Below are 23645 nucleotides of genomic sequence, written 5' to 3' on the forward strand. Positions count from 1 at the left end.
GGCAAATACCAAATTCATTCTAGGGCAGAAAAATAAAACAACGGCAGTATGATCTGTAGTTAAGTCTGAATTAGGTGTCCGAAATCATAAACAAGACATTTTAGAAATCAAACTTAAGGAAAAATGTGTTGTAAATCCAGCTCAAATAACTGAGTACTTCATAAATGTAGCAAAATCTGATTTAGACATAGCAAATTATGAGTAGAAAGTAAATGGTTTTGGGTTAAAAGGCGATACCAGTGAATGTCTCAAAAAATTCAACACAGTCTCAGCAAAATTTGTTGAAAATGTCATACTCTCCTTAAAAGACAAAAACACTGCTGGCTGGGATGGGATACCCACCAAAATAATTAAAACAGTTTACAACAAAATAGCTCATCCTCTCTCTCTCTCTCATAATAAACAAGTCCTTTGAAGAAGGTTACTTCCCTGATCTTTTGAAACACACGTAAGTAAAACCATTGCTTAAAAAAGGTTCAAAATATGATATGGGAAATTATCGCCCCATCTCAATACTCCGTCATATCAAAAATTTTTGAAAAAATTGCTGTTTTACAGATACAAAGCTTCATCACACAGAATGATATCATTTCAAATAACCAATTCGGCTTCCACCAAGGCAAAAACACAGTAGATGTGATAAATGAGTTTATCAAAAAAATTACTTCATCACCAGGTAAGAAAGCTAAGGTCACAGGAATATTCTGTGATCTTACAAAAGCATTCGACTATGTAAACCATGCCCTGATGCTTTTCTAACTCAGCAGGTATGGAATAAGAGATGTTGATTTGAAATGGTTTGAATCATATCTCTTGGAGGGGAAACAAATGGTAGTAATCACATCAAATGGAGCAGATCACTTCTCTGAGTGGAAAACTGTGTCACAAGGTGTTCCTCAAGGCTCAATCCTTGGACCAATTTTATTCCTGTTTTATGTAAATGACTTGCCTCTCAATATAAATACTCATTTAACTTTGTTTGCAGATGATACTTCTGCCCTAATTGAAAATGAAAATTCTGACAATATACCACAGAGTGTCATGAATATGTTAAGTAACCTGGAAACATGGTGCAGTCAAAATGGCTTAAGGCTAAACACTTCAAAAACCCACATGATGAGTTTTAAAACCAAACATTCAAGAACTGAAGAAATCTGTGTAACTCACAACAATCAAAAAATGGAAGAACTTGATTCAGTCAGGTTCCTGAGAATAAACTTGAACAGAACTTTGAGTTAGAATTCTAATATACTCATAGAATATCTAGCAAATAAATTAAACAACCTTACATTTGCAATGGAAATTTTAGCCTGTGCCACTGATATGGCCACCAGGAAAATAGCATATTATAGCTACTTTGAATCAGTTATTCGATATGGAATAATTTTTTTGGAGAAACTCGGGAAATGTTACACTAATTTTAAAGTTCCAAAAAAGAATCATTCGCAACATATGCTCTGCACAGCCGAGGGCATCATGTCGACCATTATTTAAAGACCTAAAAATATTAACTGTCCCCCCCTCTTTACACATCTTTGAGGTGATTCTTTTCTGACGCAGCAGAGCTGATCTATACAAAAAAATCATTTTGAACACTCGTATGACACAAGGCATAAAGAGAACTTTATGCTCACCTCTCATCACTTAAAAATGCATGCTCAGACTCCTCAGTATACCGCCATGAAAATTCACAACACAATAAAAGGGTGTGACATAATGAATATAAAGATAAATATTTTAAAAAGCAAGTTCCATGATTTTCTAATTGAACAATGGTACCACTCTGTGGAAGATTTCATGAAGGACAAAGTGATACTTTGAGGTGGATGCCTAAAATGGAATAAAAATTTATGATAATAGTATATGTAAATACTGTAACTTTGACAAATTGCAAGTAAGTAAACGCTCTACAAAGTAAGTGTGACAAAATTTTAAATTAGCAGATTTGAACCTTGACATGTCTCCTGTACATCAGACACATATTCTGAAATTGTGTACGTTGTGAGATGAATAAAACATATTTCACATTTGGTCATATATCCACTTCCTTTTATCTCGCCTTATTCTCATTTTCAATCTTTTGTTTGCCTCCATATATTCTTTATGCACATCAATCTTCTGCACTTTTGTCTTACAAAAATTTAACTTTTAGTTTTTTCCTGCGGCTAATGTCATTCCAGGTATCATCAGAGATCCATTCATTTCTGTGATGTGTCTTAAATCCTGATATGTTCTCTCCAACATCTAGATAGCTATCTTTAAGTTTCTGCCAACCTGTTTCAGTTCCTTCCTACATAAAGGTTTTGTCGGAGAGTACCTGGAATCTGTTTTGTAGTTCAAAGGCAAATGTTTCTTTTATATGTTGGTCTTCTAAACTTGCCACTTTTTACTTAATTTTCTCCTGTGATTGAGCTTGCTTCTATTTGCCACTGTCTTCAATCTGAACTCAGCTAAAACTAGGTGGTGGTCACTTCCAACATCTGCTCCTCTCTTATTTCTGTCATTTTACAGAGAATGTCAAAATTTATAGCCTATGGCTATATGGTCTATCTGATTTTCAGGAACTTGATCTGGTGAGATCTATGTTATCTTACGGCAGTTTCCATGACTAGGCCATGCTCAGTGTGTGCAGTTCAGCATCTGCATTTCTGTTCCCAATGCTGTGTACACCCATGACGTATTCAAGCCTTTCGTTTTCTGAAACGACTTAAGCGTTCAACTCTCCCATTAAAATTTTTATGTCTCTGCAACTAGTTTGCATAAGGACACCATTTAGCTCTGTAAAAAATCTGTTAATTCTTCTTCAGGCACTTCAGTAGGTGCATATCATTGAATTAAAGTGATATTTTGCACATTTGTTCTAAAGAGTTCGGTTAGTATCCTTTCTGACACTGGTTTCCACTCTAGTAAACTCCTTTTGCAGTTTTTAGACAGTAAGAGCCCAAAACCATTCCTATGCATTGCATCTTCACTTGTCTGCGCTGCTTACAGCAGCTCTCCACCACATTGTGTTTAAACTTCCCCAGATTCTGGACACCTTATTTCACACAGTCCCACTATATTCAGTATTTTTTGCCCCGCATTTGTGTATGACGTAAACTGTATGGATAAGTGTGGCCTTTGTGCATTTTTAGTAACCTGTTGCTGTTGACAGATTTTTTATGGAGGAGAAACATATTTGTGCTCATTTTTGAACATGTTTTATTTATAAGATCATCCCACATGTACAACTGTCAGCCATCAGCTACAGCTGTTTACTGCAATGAACTTTAGAAAAACATGTATCTCCTGGCTTGATCATCAGCCTTGATTACCTAATTTTGCTTGTATTCTCATGTATATTGTCTCACTTCCATTTATGAAAAGATTGCTTTCACCAAAATATATATTTGCTAGCTCTTTAAATTTTGTCAAACATCCTCATTTCCTCAGTAAAATCTTCTCAGTTCACAAACTGCGTCACTGCAAACAAAGAACTTAAGCTTTAGATAGTTGTCTCCACCATCACCATCAGAAGATAAAATCACTGACTACCAGACAGACAGTGATTTTAACTCATGGTGACAATGATGGAGGCAGCTATAAAAAGCTCAAGTGTTTTATTGGTAGTGATGCAGCTTGTAAACTGAGAAGATTTTATGAAGTTCCCATCACAAAAGACTTCAATGACACATCCTCATGTCTTAGTCCTTCACTGTTTAATTGGTTAGTACTGGAAATGTGTGTAAAGAATATATGATCAGTTCTTAGTTTACAGTTTCTACCATATCATTTACACTGATGGGCCAAAACATTATAACCACTGCCCATTGTGAGGTTGAATGTCTTCTGGTGGTGCTGAGGGCATGTGACACAGTGAGGAAAAAATGTAAGCGGAAGAGAGATGAATGGACAGACATTATAGTGAAGATACGGGACGCAAATCCGGAAATCCACTGATATAAGTAGTTTTGACAAAGGACACATTGTTGTGGTGCTGCAGCTGAAAGTGAGAATCTCTGAAACTGCAAACCTGTTTGCCTGTTGGCGTACTATTGTTGTGAGCACATATGGAAAGTGATTGGAGGATGGTGAAATAATGAGTAGGCCATATTATGCTACTGGAAGATTACATCTCATCACAAAATGTAGAGGCTAGAGGATCCACCACTGTAATCCAGGATAGGTAGTGACCTGTAGCAGATTTAATGACAGAGTACAATGCTGGTGCAGGCACAGGTGTTTCAGAACACACCATTCAAAGGGCATTGTTGAACATGGAGCTCCACATCACACAACCCCTACGTGCTCCTGCATTAACTCAAAACCACATCATCAGTTATGATTGCAGTGAGCACAGCATCACTGAGTTTGCACTGTGGATCAACAGAGATGTGTTACCTGTTGAACGAATCACATTTCTTATTACACCTGGTCAATTGTTGGGTCCTTACACACTGTATCCAGGTAAATGGCTGCACGAAACATATTCGTCACACCATGGATGCAGGCCAGTGACGGCAGAATTATGCAATGGGGAACATTGAATTGAGCTTCTGTGGGTTCTGTGGTAGTAATCAAAGGCAAAGTGAAGCGTTATTGCGGGCCACTTGCATCACTTTGTGCTTGATGTCTGCCCCTATGGCGATAACGTCTTTCAAAAGGATAACTGTCCATGTTGCAAAGCCAGAATCATGCTACAGTGGTTTGAGAAGCATTGCAGAGAACTCAAATTGATGTCTTGGCCAGCAAATGTTCCTGATCTGTACCCATTGGAACACACATTGGGTGCCAGCTGTGTGCCCGTAAACCACCATCCATAATTTGCAGGAATTACTTGACCTGTGCATAGACATTTGGTGCCATACACTTCTGAAATCTAGTCAAACACTTGTGGAATCCATGCCAGGCAGAATCTCTGTTGTACTATGTTTGAAATTTGGAACAATACCCTATTAAACAGGTGGTCATAACGTTTTGGCTCATTGGTTATGTAAAGAATAAAAAGTAACGGTGACAGTACTGAACCTTGTGGTGCTTGTTTCTAACCTCTCAAAATTGAATGCATGTTGTCCAGTCTGTCAGCAATCTTACAGTTTATCTATACACATAGTTATCAACATTGCAGGAAATGGAGATTGTTACACTGTGAAGCACCAGCCCAATATTTATGAACTTTGTTGAGATTAGAGATGGGCATAGTCATTCATCCTTGGGAACTAGTTCACTGGTGAGCGTTCTTTTTTGGGAACTGTTCAGTTTTACTTGTTCACAGTTCATTGTGCTTGGTATACGATTTTTATGAAAAATTGAAAATTAGTAGCGTAGGTGACTGAAGATGGAAGGCGTGAAGACGGGGGCTTGCCTCCCCCTGGAGTACAGAGTTTTCATTCATAACAGAATTCTTACACACTTGTAATTTTCATGATTCTGCAAAACATCTTGTTTAGCCAACCGTAGTGTTATGCGGCTGATCGCAGTGGAATAATATAAGGTGGCGCACGAAATCCAGCTCTGCGTATAGACTGTTCACCAATTTTGTTGACCACTCCGAGCAGAGCAGATAAACATGTAATAATTAGGCAGTGAAGAAATAACAAATAAGATAATGCAAACAACTTTGGAACAATAAATGATGATTGGTGGGCGACAGTGAGCAGTCTAGTACTCGGGGCCGATCTTTCGTGCGCCACCCTGTACCACAGAAATAATATTGTAGGAGTTACAAAATGTGACACCATACACTCAATTACAAAGCGTGGGCTTCATGCGGTTGTGAGTCGGTCTACCTTCCATAGCAATGAACATACTCTTATACCTTGGATCAAAAAAAGACGGAAAATGGCCACTCGTGTGTGACATGCCGACATCCTTTGCATGTGTAATAACAAAAAGTCTTGCCTTTTTACAAGTATTTCTTCCGCTGTTTATCGAAATAGTGATGTAAGCTGATACACCGTTTTGTTACCTGAAAGTATGTATGTATTACATACTATGTAATTTTTATGTAATTTAAGTAATTATAAAATACATTTTAATTACCAGTCGTGGATGATGAATAGAATAAGAAAAGAACCAGAAGCTCAGAATTCAAAAAAGGTTTGACACAGATCTAGAATGGGCGTGCGAAGTGAACAAAACGAACAACAACAACTCGATACTGAACTAACTATGAGCAGCCGGCAATGGAACTGTGACGAGTGGCCACGCGTAGGACGATTCCAGCCAAGCGACACCGAGACCGAGACAGATGGCAATGGGATTGATGCTGGAACAAGACCGGCCGACGTGCTATTTGGGAACAAGACCGACCATTTCCTGTTCCCGGGAACTATAAGTAGAGAGCCGTGATCGAGACCGAGACAGATGGGAATGGGACTGAGGCTGGATCAAGACCAGCCAACGCGCCATTGAGAATTTGTTCCTCGCTCGTTCCGTTCACCTTGGTGAACCATTCCTTTAGACCCATTAGTTCACCAATGACCCATCTCTAGTGGAGATGTTATGCACAGATTTGTTAAAATAATTAACCTTCATTCAGTTTGGGATTGTTGTCCATAATTAACATCAGTATTTGATGTGACTCCAATGGGCATGAATATGCTGTTATATTTGTTGTGGCATGGAAGTCATGGAAGCAAACAGTCTTCAAATATCATCCTTAAGAACATTTCCTGTGCCTCAAACACCTGCTACGTCATTTAATGAAGATTGCTAGTTGAAAGCTGACCCATGGCAATCCAGACATGGGTGACAAATGTGGATACCAGGCTACCCAGTCAAGGACCCATGTGTTCCTTAAGGCAGGGTGTCTTTCATTATTCTGCTCAAATATGCCATTTGGTACCAGAATCATGAAGGGTATTACAAAAATGTTTCCCAGTCTTGCTATGTACTGGTGAGCAGACAGCTTCTTTTCATCAATTATCAGACCAGTCTCTTATATAAGTAATTGCTACCCACACAGTGATTCTAAGAGCAGGTGATGTATTGGTCTCAAGAATTGCTTCTTCGTGTGACCTTTCATCAGGTAGTCTACTGACACATTGACATCAATCTGATCCCCATAAACAGAAGCGAGACTCATGTAAAGTACACCAGTGACAAGACACAATCAATACCTTCACTGCGCGATAACGATGGTGATGCTATTGATGACAGTACCACTAAAGCACGGTTACTAAACATGGTTTTCCAAAATTCCTTCACAAAAGAGACAAAGTAAATGTTCCAGAATTCTAATCAAGAACAACCGCCAACATGAGTAACTTAGAGGTAGATATCCTAGGTGTAGCAAAGCAGCTTAAAGTACTTAAGAAACGCAAGGCTCCTCTGGTCTAGATTGTATACCAGTCAACTTCCAGGCCGAAAACTGAAGAAGAAGAAGGAATAAAAAGAACAGTGTGTGCTGATACAGTAGTTCCATACTTAGAAATCATATACAACTGCTCACTCGTAGAAAGATCCATATCCAAAGACTGGAAATCTGACAAGCCACACCAGTAACCAAAAAAGGAAACAGGAATAATCCATTGAATGACAGACCAATATCTCTAACGTTAATTTTTGGTCGGATTTTGGAACATACAGGGTGTTTCATTTAGCTAGACCACCCTAAATAACTGTTTGTCCAGATGCAAATTACAAAATGTTTCAAGCAAATGTTCTGTAGCTGTCAGGGGGACATCAATAAGCATGATTGCCTTTGTAGTAGCTTTATTTTTTTACAAAGATATGGACAGCAGTATGACTCTTTTAAATGGCACCCTGTGTTTTTTATTCGGTAATTCATCTTGTCTCCTAAAGACCTATTCAAAAATGTATCACAGTGTGCCATTCACTTAGAAACAATGTTATTAATTACATAACACAACATTGACATTGATGCTCCCAGCGCTTGTGCAGGTACTCGGGGTATTGGAACACACCTGTGTGCTGACGTAGAGGACAAATGTAAATATAAGTAGAACGCACCCCCATCATTCTGTCAACCATTGTCAGTTGAAGAGTTGTGTGAGTAGAATGTACACCAATGAAGAGAAGGTAGAAATGCTACTCATCTGTGGGGAATGTAAGTTAGCAGAACAGTAATTGCAATACTGTTTTCTTATGTACAGGTACATTTAGTACAGTAGTTTAGTCCTTTTAAATACTGTTGTGCAGAGTAGACATACAGTAAAGGCTGTCCATCCTACAAACTGCACCGACATAACATCTTTTTTATTGTTGTCGCTGAAGGTAAGCAAAGTGCTACGCAGGCAGCAGAACTGTACAGAGCGCGATATCCTAACAAGAACCCACATCCCCAATGGATGTTTTCTCATCTTGTTGCAATGCTTCAGGAAACTGGAAGTTTCAACCCATGACAACGCAATCATCATAGCACTCGCACAGACGAAGCTGCCGAAGTTACTGTTCTCGCTTCCATTTCTATGAATCCACATGTGAGCACATGGCAGCTTGAACATGAGATTGGCATTTCTAAAACCAGTGTACATCGTATTCTTACACGTCACCGGTTCTATCCTTACCATGTACACCTACATCAAGAAGTGCATGGCAGTGATTTAAGGAATCGTGTACAGTTCTGCCAATGGGCACAGAAGCAAATCCTCGTATCCAAATCATCGTATTCTTACACGTCACTGGTTCCATCATTACCATGTACACCTACATCAAGAATTGCATGGGAATGATTTACAGAATCGTGTACAGTTCTGTCAGTGGGCACAGCAGCAAATCCTTGCCAACCCAAACTACTTCTCCAATGTTCTATTTACCGATGAATGTTCCTTTTCAAACAAAAGGCAGGTAAATACGAGGAACATGCTTTACTGGTCCAGTGACAACCTACGATGGCTTAGAGTGGTGGAACATCAGCATCAATGGAGAGTTAATGTCGTGTATGGGATGCTTGGTACTACAATTATTGGCCCTTATTTCATCAGTGGTAGTCTAAATGGCACTGCGTATGCCAACTTCCTCAGACAAATTCTTCCTCCTCTTCTGGATGAAGTGCCGCTAAGAACCAGAATGTTTATATGGTATCAATAAGATGGATGTCCAGCACACAGTGCATTGAGTTCACATCGTGTTCTGAACTGCAGGTATCCTGCCAGGTGAATTGGTCAAGGAGGAACAGTTACTTGGCCTACTAGGTCTCCTGATTTAAATCCTCTGGATTTTTTCTTTGGGGATGCATTAAAGACGTTGTCTATCACGATATTCCAACAACTCCAGAGGACATGCAGGAATGTATCGTGCTTGCTTGTAATTCTCTTCAGCAGGCAATACTGGAAGCAGTAAATAATTCTATCATTCAACAAGTGCACTGGTGTATCGGTGTCCAGGGGCATCACTTCGAGCACCTTTGAATGTTCTACTCCTGGGCAATGGTACAGGAGAGTGAAAGTCAATTTGTTTTATGTTTTTACTTGGTTTTCATTTGTTTTCTGAGAACTCCAGCAAGTTGACGAGTTTGTGATCCCAGGCTCAAAGTCAATGTTGTGTTATGTAATTAATAATGTTGTGTTTCAGTGAATGATATGCTGTGATACATTTTTGAATAGGTCTTTAGAAGAGGAAATGAATTATGAAATAAAAAATACAGGGTGCCATTTAAAAGAGCCATACTGCTGTTCATATCTTTGTAAAAAAACTAAGCTGCAACAAAGGCACTCATGCTGGTTGATGTCCCCCTGCCAGCTGAAGAAAATTTGCTTGAAACATTTTGTAATTTGCATCTGAACAAACAGTTATTTAGGGTGGTGAAGATAAATCGGACACCCTGTATACTGTACTCAAACATTATGGTCATCTTGAAGAAAATGATTTATTGACAAATAGCGAACACGGATGTATAAAATATCATTCTTATGAAATACAACTAGCTCTTTATTCTTGCAAAATTTTGATTGCAAATGATAGGGGGCATAAGATTGATTCCATATTTTTAGATTTCCTGAAGGCTTTTGACACTGTTCCTCATAAGTGACTTCTAATTAAATTTTGTGCCTAGAGAATATTGTCTAAGTTATATGCTAGTTACATGATTTCCTTTCGAAATGTGGTGCTACAGAAGAATGCTGAAGATTAGATGGGTAGATCACATAACTAATGAGGAAGTATTGAATAAGATTGGGGAGAAGAGAAGTTTGTGGCATAACTTGACCAGAAGAAGAGATCGGTTGGTAGGACATGTTCTGAGGCATCAAGGGATCACGAATTTAGTATTGGAGGGCAGCGTGGAGGGTAAAAATTGTAGAGGGAGACCAAGAGATGAATACACTAAGCAGATTCAGAAGGATGTAGGTTGCAGTAGGTACTGGGAGATGAAGAAGCTTGCACAGGATAGAGTAGCATGGGGAGCTGCATCAAACCAGTCTCAGGACTGAAGACCACAACAACAACAACATGATTTCCTGTTAGAAATGTCACAGTCGATAATAAGTGATGGAAAACAATCAAGTAAAATAGAAATAATATCTAACAAAATCAAACAATGAAAAATCCAGGATGGAATGTAACAATATTATGAAAAGAATAGTTGCTACTTAAAATATAGCAAAGATGCTGAGTTGCAGATAGGCACAACAAAAGGACTGTCCCAGAGTACGAGCAGCAGCACGTGATGGGAGAGGCAACTGGGTGAGGATAAGGAGGAGGCTGCAGGGGGGGGGGGGGGGGGGGGGGGATAGTACCATAGCAGTGAGGGACGGTAAAATGCTGCTAGTGAGAAGGTTTAGGGACAAGGGGGGGAGAGGTTAGGGCAGCTAGGTGCAGTCAAAGGTTAGACGGAGGGTGGGAGAGTGAGGGAGACAAGCAGGAAAGGAAAGATGTAAAAAGACTGGATGTGTTGGTGGAATAGAGGACTGTGTAGTGCTGGAATGGGAACAGGGAAGGGGCTAAGTGAGTAAGGACAATGACTAACAAACATTGAAGCCAGAAGGGTTACGGGAATGTATAATATATTTCAGGGAGAGTTTCCAACTGTGCAGTCCAGAAAAGCTGGTGTTAGTGGGAAGGATCCAAATGCCACAGGCTGAAAAGCAGTTATTGAAATGAAGAATGTCATGTTGGGCAGTGTGCTCAGCAACTGAGTGGTCAAGTTGTTTATTGGCCACAGATTGTCAGTGGCCACTCATGCGGGTAGATAGTGTTATATCCTAGCCAGTAATGCCACCCGAGCCCGCTGCCAAAAAGGTTGGCAGCATCAAAGTTCGGACGCCGTCCGCATAAGCAGCGCCAGCGAGACAGGAAATCGCCGCAAGTCTGCGCGCGCCACCGCTGGCTTCTGGCTTCTTAAGCGCTGGAGTCGCGAGCGCTAGGACAGTTCTGTATTCGCCGCTCAGTTGTATACTCGCCACCGAATTGTGTACTTGCTAGTCAGTTGTGTGTTCATCGCAGCAGAGTTGTTGTTTGTCGTCAGCCGACGCTGACCTAGCCGCTCCGACTCGAACTAGACAGATCTCTGTAGACACGGAGTTGACTATTGTGTTTCTGTATCTTCGTCAATAAAGATAAGTACCGACTTTTATTTAATCAGAGTGTTTGGGTTTTCATCTTTCTGTTCACTGTTCCAGCGGACCGGTCGGCCCGCTATTAAAAGTGTGGCGGTGACTTCGTAAGCCGTTTCTACAGCGAATTGTTTGTCGCTACGAACGCCGCCACAAAAGATAGCGTATCGGTTGTCATGCCTGTGTAGAATGCTACACAGTGGTTGTAGCTTAGCTTGTAGATCATAGGACTGGTTTCATTCATAGGACTGGTTTCATGGGTAGCCCTGCCTTTGATGGGATAGGAGATGTTTGTGACCAGACTGGAGTAGGTGGTGGCGGGAGGATGTATGGGACAGGTATTGCATCTATGTCTGTTACAGGGATATGAACCATGACGCAAGGGGTTAGGATCAGGGGTTGTGTCAGGATGGACAAGGATATTGCGTAGGTTAGGTGGGCAGCAGAATACCATTGTGGGAAAATCACTCAACATGTGAAACTGACCTTATATCTGCAGAGAGAACAGCAATCCACCACCTAAACATTTATAATCCTACCTGCTGATAAAGGCTCCATCAGTGTTGTTTTGAACACCAAGGATTACCTGTCAGAAGGACTCAACCCCTGTCAGATTCATCCACCTAAAAAACCCTGCCATTGTGACCCTGTTCCAAGCTGACCACTGTGGCCAAGTGGTTCTAGGCGCTTCAGTCTGGAACTGCAGTGCTGCTACGGTTGCAGGTTCGAATCCTGCCTCAGGCATGGATGTGTGTGGTGTCCTTAGGTTAGTTAGGTTTAAGTAGTTCTAAGTCTAGGGGACTGATGACCTCAGATGTTAAGTCCTATAGTGCTCAGAGCCACTTGAACCATTTGAACCCTGTTCCAGAAATCCAGCAGGATCTGCAGTCTCTCTTCAAGACTTTAGGCCCATCCTAGAACCTGTCCCTGTGATCCATGTCTCTGCTTGCCCCTACCACTCCTCACACTCCTGCCTTCTACATGCTTCCTAAAGTCCAGAAACCCAACCATACAGGATGCCCTGTTGCCATTGGTTACTGTGCACCCACTGAGAGACTCTCTGCTCTCGCAGTGCAACACATTCATCCTATTACCTGCACCCTACCCACATATACTAAAGATACTAACCATTTCTCCCACCAACTCTCCACTGTTCCTGTTCCTTTACAACACAGTGCCTCACCCATCACTATTGATGCCACTTGCTTTTACACTAACATCTCTAAAGCCCATGGCCTTACCACTATTGAACACTACCTTTCCCAATGCCCGACAGATTCCGAACCAACAAACTCCTTCATAGTCACCAATACCAACAATATCCCCACCCACAGTTACTTCTCCTTTGAAGGCATTACCTACAAAAAAATCCAAGGTACAACTACGGGCACCTGCATGGCACCATCATATGCCAACCTATTCATGGGCCATCTACAGGAATCCTTCCTAAATGTTGAGAATCTTAATCCCCTCACCTGGTTCAGATTCACTGATGAAATCTTTGGGATCTGGATCAAGGGTGAGGACACCCCATCCACATTCCTCCAGAACGTCAACACCTTCTCCCCTATTCAACTTCACCTGGTCCCACTCAACCCCACACCCACCTTCCTTGTGTTGACCTCCACCTCAAAGATGGCTACATCAGTACCTCTGCCCATTCAAACTGACCGAACACCAGCAGTACGTCCACTTCAACAGATGCCACCCATTCCATACCAAGAAGTCCCTTCCATACAGCCTAGCCACATGTGGCCATCATATCTGCAGTGATGAGTGATGCTACTAAAAAATACTAAGGGTCTCACTGAAGCCTTTACAGACCATAATTATCTCTTCCCCCCCAACCTTGTACAAAAACACATCTCCCATGCCTTGTCTTTCCAGTCACATCTCCCATGCCTTGTCTTTCCAGTCACCCACCACCAAGTCCCACTGTCTGGCCACAGAGAAGCATTTCCCTTGTGACTCAGTACCAACCAGGACTGGAGCAACTGGATTACATTCACTATCAGGGTTTCGACTATCCCTCACTGGGCCCCAAAATGAGAAATGTCATACCCATTATCCTTCCCACCACTCCCACAGTGGTATTCCGTCGCCCACCTAACCTACACAGTATCTTCGTTCATCCTGACACAACCCCCTGATCCTAACCCCTTGTGTCATGGCTCATATCTCTGTAATCAGCCTAGATGCAATACCTGTCCCATACATCCTCCCACCACCACCTACTCCAGTTTGGTCACAAACATCACCTATCCCATCAAAGGCAGGGCTACCCATAAAACCAGTCCTGTGATCTGCAAGCTAAGCTACAACCACCGTGTAGCATTCTACGAGGGCATGACAACCAATAAGCTATCGATCCACATGAGTGGCCACTGACAAACTGTGGCCAAGAAACAACTGGACCATCCTGTTGCTGAGCACACTGGCCAACATGACATTCTTCATTTCAATGACTGCTTTTCAGCCTGTGCCATTTGGATCCTTCCCACCAACACCAGCTTTTCTGGATTCCGCAGTTGGGTTCTCTCCCTGCAATGTATTGTATGTTCCCATAATTCTCCTGGCTTCAACATTTGTTAGCCATTGTTCTTACTCGCCTAGCCCCTTCCCGGTTCCCATTCCAGCACTACACAGCCCTCTTATTCCACCAACACACCCAGTCTTTTTACTTCTTTCCTTTTCTGCTAGTGCCTCTCTCTCTCCCCTGCCCGCCATCTCGCCTTCGACTGCACCTAGCTGCCCAACCCTCTCTCCTCCTCGTCCCTGCATGCTCTCACTAGCAGCACTTTACCGACCCTCACCCCTATGGTACTATCCCTTCTTCTCCCCCTCCCCATTGCAGCCTCCACTTTACCCCACCAGGTTGCCTCTCCCATCATGTGCTGCTGCTCGTAATCTGGTTTCAGCATTTCTTATTTCAGGGCACAATGAGTGATAGTCAAAACTGCAGTCGTGTGTGCGTCCGTGCGTGTGTGTGTGTGTGTGTATGTGTGTGTGCGCGCGCGCTCATTTTGTGACAGTCTTTCTGTTGTGCCTATCTGCGACTCAGTATTTCTGCTACGTAGTGAGAAGTAATGTCTGGTGTTCTCCAAGGAATTGTTATAGGCCGCCTGTTGTTCCTGATCTACATAAACTATTTAGGAGACAGTCTGAGTAGCCCTTGTGACGTTCACCTGCTTTATTTCTTCATTGGTAGTCCTCAGTGTCAACATACTGAATTATTATACTGGCTGAAAAATGGAGGATTAAAGTTCAACACTGATTAATGTAAATGATGAAGCTGACAGTTGCACAGTTGTGTTTCACAGCTCTTTACTTTCACTGTTCACAACCCCGCACCTATATTACGCAGTTATATGGTCAGTTTACTGTTGGTGAAAGTTGATAACCCTCATTAATAGGTTGCAGACAAACATTTACATACTGCTACAATAGTTTTCTGTTGAACATCTGTGAGCAGCAAATACCTAACCACATAGTTCACAGTTCTTGCAGAATAATAAGGTATGTGTGACACTATTTCTCAAATAAATTGAACAGACACTGTCGTTGTTTTAACCCATGGCCTATTTGTGTTACACTAATTCCACTCTTCACTTGATGCATTGTTGGTACTTGAAACAGTACGTAATTTCTCACTGAAAATCGGCCATGGAGTGACGGTGTAGAGGCCAAAGATCCATTCTTTATACATCCTCACAGTAATAGGTACGGAAACTATCCATTGTTCAATATTTTATTTACAGAAACTACAATTAAAACATAACTCATTAAGTTAACTGAATACATCAAAAAATTCCTTCTCTTCAACAGTTCCTTCTATCATGAAGGTCAGGTCAAATTATTTGTTTAAATAATGAAATTAACGGATATAGTTACACAAACCATGCTTTTGACAAATCTGGTAATTATTTTGGAATTAATTAAGGGCTGGATTTGCTAATATGTTTTCAAATGGAGCCAAATAAATACTTTAAGAATCCTAGTGGTTCTTCTTCCAAATATTTGTAGTTGGCACACTATTTATATTTGTTTTATAAGTCAACAATAGAATGTAAGTCACAAAACAATTACTGATTTCACCCTATAATAAAGATATTAATGGTCAAAATAAATTAAGAAATTAATTTCATACACAAAACTAAGCACAAAATTAGAACTGGTGCTATATTCATTAAGAGTGAGGGCCAACCTTTCTCTTTTATGGAAGTGCAGATTATACTCATGCATGTTAAAGGTAATTAGGAAAAAATGAAAATAAAATGAATTTAAGGAGGCAGGTGGCAAAATGATAGGAAGTCAAAGAGATCCCAGCTTGCTTTGTCACGCCCTGTCGGATTGTTTGCAGATAATGCTGTCATTTACCATCATGTAAAGTCATCAGATGATCAGAACAAATTGCAAGATGATTTAGACTAGATATCTGTATGGTGCAAAAACTGGAAATTGATTCTAAGTAATGGAAATTGCGAGGTCATCCACATAAGCACTTAAGGGAGAAGTTTGGGTCGGTTACACCAAACAACACTCCCATTTTGCAGTAGTTCGTTTATTCACCTAAACACATCAAAGGCTTACAAAGAACTGAACATGGTGGAAGAGAGCAAAGATAATCTTACCTTAGCATCCAAAGACAATGCTCAGAGTCTAGAGACAAACATATACGGAGTACTCTTGAGAGGCCGGGCCGGGGGGGGGGGGGGGGGGGGGGGGTGACCAAGGCGTTGGCAGGGGTGGTACGCGGGAGCCGGACCACGGTCAGCTCGACAGCGTCATCGGGGAGCTGAGTGGGTAAATGTCGTGAAGGAAGGTTCGGCCACCGAACCTGGAAGTTGTTGAAGCACAGCGGGCGTCGTACTGGGCATACTGGTCGTGCGGTGACAGGTAGCCCAGCAGTTTGTAGGTGGAGCGGAGAGACGACGATGATGTCTCCGGTGGGCGTGGTGAACACACAAAGCATGTCCAGGTCAACATCGGGCAAGAGGGGAACACATTTCACCAGGTGGCAGGGAATGGTGGTGGTTGTGTCATGAGCACCGTATGAAGGGAGACACACGATGAACAGTGTATCATTGCGTAGTATTATAGAGATATCGTAGATTATGTCAGGGGGAACAGGCACAAACACCTCAAGCGAGGGCAGGTTCAAGATGTGGGGCATGAGAAACCTCGACAGGGCGAGGCAGACGATGGGGGAGAGGTCGAAGGGACCAGTGAAGGGCCCGGCGGCAAGGGCGTGATCGTAGGTAAGCTCGACGTGGGAGCATGGGGTCACTCAACGGAGTGCGTGAGACCGGAGTAGGGGGCGAGATCGGAGTTGAGCTCGACGATTGGAGCTGGAAGTCACTCGATTGAGTGTGAAAGTTCGATTGGAGGGAGTGGTCGGAGCGTCGTGAGCCACGACAGTGAGTGGCGTGGTTGTGGCCTGAAGGGGGGTAGAAGAAGGCTCGACATGAACAGGCTTAAGTCTGTTGAGAGAGACTGTGACAGTTGAATCTTTCATCTGGATGTCATAGGTGTTGGCTGAGCGCTGGAGAACTCTGTATGGGCCGGTATATGGAGGTTGGAGGGGAACACGGACAGTGTCATCTCAGAGCATGATGTACTCACAATTGTCCAGAGATTTCAGGATGTGAACTTAGGGCAGGAATGTCTGGCGGGTGGAGGGATGTGGAGGTTGATGAAGTGGCATATGATGTGGTCCACGAAGGAAAGTAAGTCAGACTGAGGGAGAGAAGCAGAAGGGCTCACGAGTTCCCCAGGGAGAACAATGTTCTGGCTGTATACGAAATTAGCTATTGTGCCTTTGAGGTCTTCCTTATAGATCGCACGAATGCCGAGTAGCATAAGGGGAAGGGCCTCCATCCATAGAGAGTCATGGCATCGAAGAGCCGCCTTGAAAGTGCAGTGCCAGCACTCAACTAGCCCATTACTTTGCGGGTGATATGCTGTGGTATGGATGTGCCAGATGCCGCAAGTGTTACAAATCTCGTTGAACAGGGCCTTCTCAAATTGTCTACCTTGGTCAGTCATGATGATAGCTGGACATCCGAAACGCGATACCCATGACTCGACGAAAGCTCGAGCAACAGTTTCTGCCGTAATATTGGGGAGGGGGACAGCCTCAACCCAGCGAGTTGTTCGGTTGATAGATGAGAGAACGTAACGAAAGCCATTAGAGGGGGGGAGAGGGCCAACAATGTCAATATGAATATGCTGGAAATGCCCAGGAGGGATCGAAAAGGTGCCGAGGGGGAAGGGGGGGGGGGTGATGTGTGCTTGTGTACTTTGCAGTATTGGCACGTGACACAGGAGCGTGCCCATTGCTGGCAGTCCTTGTTGACATTTCTCCACACAAAGTGCTCTGCTACGAGGCGGGCGGACGCACGAACACCGAGGTTGGCTAAATTATGCAATGCGTTGAAGACAGCTTGATGGAGCATGGTTGGGATGAGGGGGCATAATGTGCCCGTACTGTCGTCGCACCAGATTTCACCAGAAATGCTAGGGAAGGTGGTGAGGACGAAGTGTAGTGAAGAGATAGAGTCTGAAATCAGGTTTTGTGTCTCCTCGTCGGTGGGTTGGAGGTTAGGCAGTTCAGAGAGGTCTAACAGTGAATGGATGGCGTCGACTCATGAAAGAAAATCAGCAGCTATATTGTCAGCACCCTTTATGTGTCTGACATCGGTGGTCAACTGAGATATGAAGTCCATGTATCTGAAACGGCGAGGAGGCGGGTTAGCTGGCAGATTTGTAATGGCCGCAGCCAGGGGTTTGTGGTCCATTAAAACATAGAAAGGGTGTCCCTGAACGTCAGTCTTAAAATGCTTGATTGCTTCGTAGACCGCGAGCAACTCCCTGTCAAATGCGGAATATTACCGATGTGCATTGGTGAGCTTGCATGAGAAGAACTGCAGAGGCGAAGTTTGGCCGTCAATTGTCTGGCTAAGGACAGCGCTGATGGCAGTATCGCTCGCATCTGTGGTGATGAAAAGCTGCACATTGGGATGAGGATGCGCAATGGTGCAGGCCTCGGCAAGAAGATTTTTGAGGGCAGTGAAAGAGTCAGTCATAGCAGGGGTCCATGGAATGGGCCGAGGTCCAGAAGTGTGGGTGCCTGCCAAGGTGTCCGTCAGTGGAGCCTGAATCTTTGCAGCCCGAGACAGATGTTGGCGATAGTAATTAACTGTCACCAGAAAGCGCCGGTGCTTTTTGAATGATGCAGGTCTGGGTAATTTTAGTATTGTTTGTACTTTCTCAGGGGGCGTTGAAATGTCGTCGGCAGACACCCGAAAACCAAGAAAAGTGACAGCGGGTTGATGTAGCTGCAGTTTGTACTGGTTGGTCTCGATGCCTGCTGCCGCGAGAGTGTTCTTAACGGTTTGCACATGTCGAATGTTGTCCTCGACGGAGTAGCTGAACACAAGAATGTCATCAAGATATGCAAACCAGAATTTTAGGTCGAATAGCACTTCATTGATGAAGTGTTGCCAGGTCTGGGTTGCGTTTTTCAGACCAAAGGGCATGAATCGAAACTGAAATAACCCGATCGGGGTGGTGATTGCTGTCTTCTCGATGTCTTCAGGTGCCATGGGGATCTGGTGGTAGGCCCGTTTGCAGTCAGTGACAGAGAACGTGGTTCCACATGTGAGGGAACTGGTAAAGTCGGCAATGTTGGGTATGGGGTAGGTGTCCATAATTGTTCGTGTGTTTAGTCAACGGTAGTCTCCGCACATGCGCCACGACCCATCGTTCTTGGGTGTCATATGTATGGGCGTAGATCAGCTACTGGCAGAAGGTTCAATGACACCATAGCTTAGTAGTTCAGAAACCTGTTTTTTAAAGTCAGAGAGGTGCTCGGGACAAAGTCGACGTGATTTACTGGAGATCGGGGGACCTGGCGTGAGGTGAAGCTTGTGAACCGTGCCATTGGTGGTGACAGAAATGTTGCCGGCGGCACAGGAGGCGGTTTGTTTACAGTGTGTGGCGGGCAGGGCAGGCGCTGCATGGTCTTGGTGTTCAGAGACACCCAGCGGATCCGACAGGAGCTGAGGTGGCGAAGTGTCCCAGGAGTCAACGCAACAAGATGGCCAGCGGCTCAAAGCAGTGGCACCATGGTCAGGTGAGCTCAGTAACCGTTAGTGAGTCCACTGTCTTAGGGTGCGACCTGTGGCGCACGGTCGTGGGCGAGACGCTTGGCGCGAGTGCACTGTTTGTGTTGTCAGTTGCAGTCACATGGCGGCACACAGGAACCGAAGTTGCATAGTTTGAGGTGCTGTCCGTGAGCGGCAGGGTAGGAGCCGTCAGTTCGGGAACACGTGACGCTCGTCACACATGCGCACTTGTGTCCGGCTGAGTGTCAAACGTTGCCGTGTTAGGGGGGTGTGGCCCTGCGGAGCTGTCAGAACATGTTATGGCAGTCTCGATAGCACAGTTGCGAGGGGTAGTGGGAGGTAAATACACTGGGGGCTCAATTGCTGGGATTGCAAGCAGATTCGACGCACTTACTGACCTTGCTTTGTCCTTGCTCTAGTGTCTGTAATTCCTTTGCTGCATCGGAGAGCTGGAGCTGTGTTTCATGGAGCCGGAGGGAGAGCTCGAAGTTTTTCTTGCATAGGCGAGTGACGTGTTCAAGCTCGACAGGGCACTTATGCTTGGTTTCTTGTAACGTCGTCAACAGAGACAAGCATGTACGGATGAGATGAGCCCGGACCGATGTGTCACAGAGGGGTGGGGGGTTGCTCGACGGAGCACAGGGAAAGTGAGTCTTGGACGGATGGCGAAACACAGTGGTTCGCACTAGGTCCGGTGAAAGTTTGTGGTGTTGCAAGAAGTCAATGCCTAGTATAGGTTTGTCAATTTCACACACTAAAAAAGTCCACTCGAGTTTGCAGTTTGTGGAGAGTGAGACGACATGTGAAGTTGAACCCGAGCATTGTAGTTCAGTTGAATTCACGGCTTGCAGTGAAGTATGATGAGGGCAGATGTTCTACAACATTAAGAACGTGGGCGGCAGTGAAACATCGGCGCCTGTGTCCACTAGGAAAAGTTATCCCAATGAAATGTCTTTAATGTAAAGTTGTCCACAATTATCCAGTCGTTCTGGGACAGAATGGAGCACTGGGGGGTGCCTGTCATGTTGTGCGCAGGAGGCGGAACCCGAACCTACGTGCAATTGGCATTTGGCAAGTAGCAGGGTGGTCTGCAGTTCTGATCCGCCTCACCAAACCGTGTGTGGAAGTAACAGTACGGATAGTGCAGTTGCATTTCCTGCAGAAAGTTTGTTGCCAGTGGCAGTGGCCGAGGTTCAATGGCCGCAGCAGGTTCAGTTGCAGGAGGGGGCGTGACTGCGGGAAGAGCCGGTGGCGTCCCAGTTGCTTGTTTACTGCTTCCTGGAGCGAGCGGAACAGTCGGCACAGTACGGCCCCGGCTGCGTCTGGCCGCAGGGCGATGAGCCTGAGCCTGAAACTTGTCATGTGGGCTGTGGCTGGCGAAATGGAGCAGTGATGCATCGTGTAGTTTGTCAGCAATTGTCATTCTTTGCTCGACAGGTTTAGGAGGCCTTTGAGCCAGAGCAAAGCAGATGTGAGGAGATAGTTTATCTGACCAGATGGTGAGGAGAGCTGTGTCAGCGAATAGATCGGCGCTGACGAGGGCACGTAGCCATCCTCAGAGCTGGGAAGGTTTGTCGTTGCCTAGTTGCTCGACGTGTAGCACTTGCTGTATTGCTGCCTCAATTGAGCGTGCAAGCCGATGTAGAACTGTCTGTTTGGCTAGAATGTACCGGGTAGATGAGTCCGGGGCGTCGACCAGGTCAGCAATCAAGTCCTCCTGGTCGTGCAGGTGGATGATGAGGCACAGAAACCTGGTTGACTCATTGAGTTTGTAATGGTCGAACACTTCGTCCGCAATTTTGAACCTGGTTGTAGCTCTGTCGGGATTAAATGGCGGCAGCATTGGTAAGCATTGTAGAATGTTCGGAAGAACAGGTTGAGTTGAGTTCGTCGGGGCACTGCCTGAAACGAGCTGCTGTTGCTGTAGTATTCCAGGAGAGTGTGCCTCCAGGGGATGTGGCAACGATGGCTGTTTGGGAGGCAGCGTGAAGGTGACACGTTGTGGTTGAGCATGATCCGTCGTGACATGGAAGGCCGACGCGGGTGAGACACCATAATGTGTCGATTGCGGTTGCGGAAGCTCAACACGTTGCGAGTATGTTTGGATTGATGCATCGCGGAAGACCGACACAGATGAGGCACCAAGATGTGCCGAGAACGGTAACAGAAGCTTGACTGAAGCTGACACGTGGGTGACAGGTGAGAAAAAGTTTAAAGCTTGAGAATGTGTGTTAGTCCGCGGAAAGCTCGACATATGATCAGAGCCGTGCCCACCTGTGTTGCAGGAAGGCTGCGGAGGTGCGGGCTGTCCAGAAGCACAGTGTTGGAAATGATGTTGAACGTGGGACGGAATGTGTGAAAGTTCACTGTTCATAGTCACTCCACTCAAAACGGTGTGTGGATAAGGTGAATGTCATGGCACAGAACACTGAGGCATAGCAGTGGAACGGAGGTGGAGGTCGTGCACAGATAACAAGTTATTGTTCCTGTTGCAGGCCAAGGTATCGAAATAGGAAGGCAAGTGCTGTTGCTGAACCGAGGCAGGCACAGGCGTGGTCGAATGCTGAGTAGGTTGACCTGTGAACGAAGCACTTCCAGCCACGTGGCAGGTATCCGCGTGGTACTGCACAGATTGCAGTGCGGCAAATCGTTGTCCTGGCGGTTGTAGGTTGTCCAACGAAGCATTTGCAGAAATTGGCGTTGGTCTCGCACTGCACGGAGATCCATAATAAGTAGCTGCATAGTCAATGAGGGAGGGCACATGTGGTGGGAACAAAGGCGTCTGATAGCCGGAGTCATGCACACTCCTAAGCTCACTTATTGTTGCAGGCTCGAAAACGTCTGGTGAAATCAGCGTAATCATCGAGTGAGAGGCATCGTGTTGCAATCCTGGTGGGTGTACATCGCCCACAACACGATTCATGTTGATCACAAAATCCGGTGTAAGGCGTTGGGCCGAAGTCATTGTTCGAATGCTGTGTCGATGTAATACACGCGAAAATAACTGACGCGGAGGTCGTGGACACAGTAAAATGGCGAGAACGGATGACGTTACAACTTGGGGTCACCAGTGAGGAGAAGTTTGGGTCGGTTACACCAAACAACACTGCCATTTTGCAGTAGTTCGTTTATTCACCTAAACACATCAAAGGCTTACAAAGAACTGAACATGGCAGAAGAGAGCAAAGATAATATTAGCTTAGCGTCCAAAGACGATGCTGTGAGTCTAGAGACAAACATACATCGATGCTGGTGTCAACATCATCAGCGCCACACGCTAAAAGGAATCTGCTAAATTTCAGTTACTTGGTAAATAAAACAAATCTGAAAGTTGTAAACTCAACTAAAAGCTTAGGGGATATAATTATGAATAATCTTGCAGAAATAGTAAGCAGCTAACCAGTTGCAAATTAGAAGGTTTATTAAAACTCCTTTACCATGATTTCAGAGTTTATAAAAACAGTTTCATCTGAAGGAAATATGGAAACTGGATTAAATGTTGTGGCAGAGGTATGTTAAAATATAACTGAAAACCATGAGTCAGATATAAAATTTTATCTCCATATTAAATTCAAACATTCGCAACATTGTTGTTGTAATATATTTCCTCACCAATGTATGGGGACCTCTTTGACAGGCCCACTTTGATTTTATTCAACTTATAAGGTTTGAAGGTCAATACTAACTTCAGTTTCCTAAAGCAGTATGATGCACTTTTCATAAACACTCGAAGGAAACAACTTCAAACATTTCTGTACACCACCATATACAACCTGTAGAGCATTTTTGAGTTTTTGTTAACAGAATTATTTGTTTGTGTAGCATTCTTGATAGAACCAACTTTTTTCCTTTCATTTGAATTCTATATTTATTATCAAATTTAGATGTTAATAACAAAAATTGAATCATAATTTCTTTTAATAAAAGTAACATCTTTTATGTTCAAAGTCCCCCACCCCCTTCCCAGTGAAATGAAATGATCATACGGCATTCTTGGCCTGGAGACCCCATGCGGGGTGTTCGG

At 44.0% G+C, this 23645-nt stretch overlaps 1 protein-coding gene across 2 annotated transcripts in view; it reads left to right on the forward strand.

Annotated features, from left to right (window-relative positions):
• The window catches only part of LOC124605540 (methenyltetrahydrofolate synthase domain-containing protein), a 141989-nt gene that overhangs the window by 37201 nt on the left and 81143 nt on the right, over positions 1-23645 (forward strand). The gene's annotated exons all lie outside the window — the stretch shown is intronic.

Source organism: Schistocerca americana, chromosome 3 (genome assembly GCF_021461395.2).
Source record: "Schistocerca americana isolate TAMUIC-IGC-003095 chromosome 3, iqSchAmer2.1, whole genome shotgun sequence".
Taxonomy (NCBI): domain Eukaryota; kingdom Metazoa; phylum Arthropoda; class Insecta; order Orthoptera; family Acrididae; genus Schistocerca; species Schistocerca americana.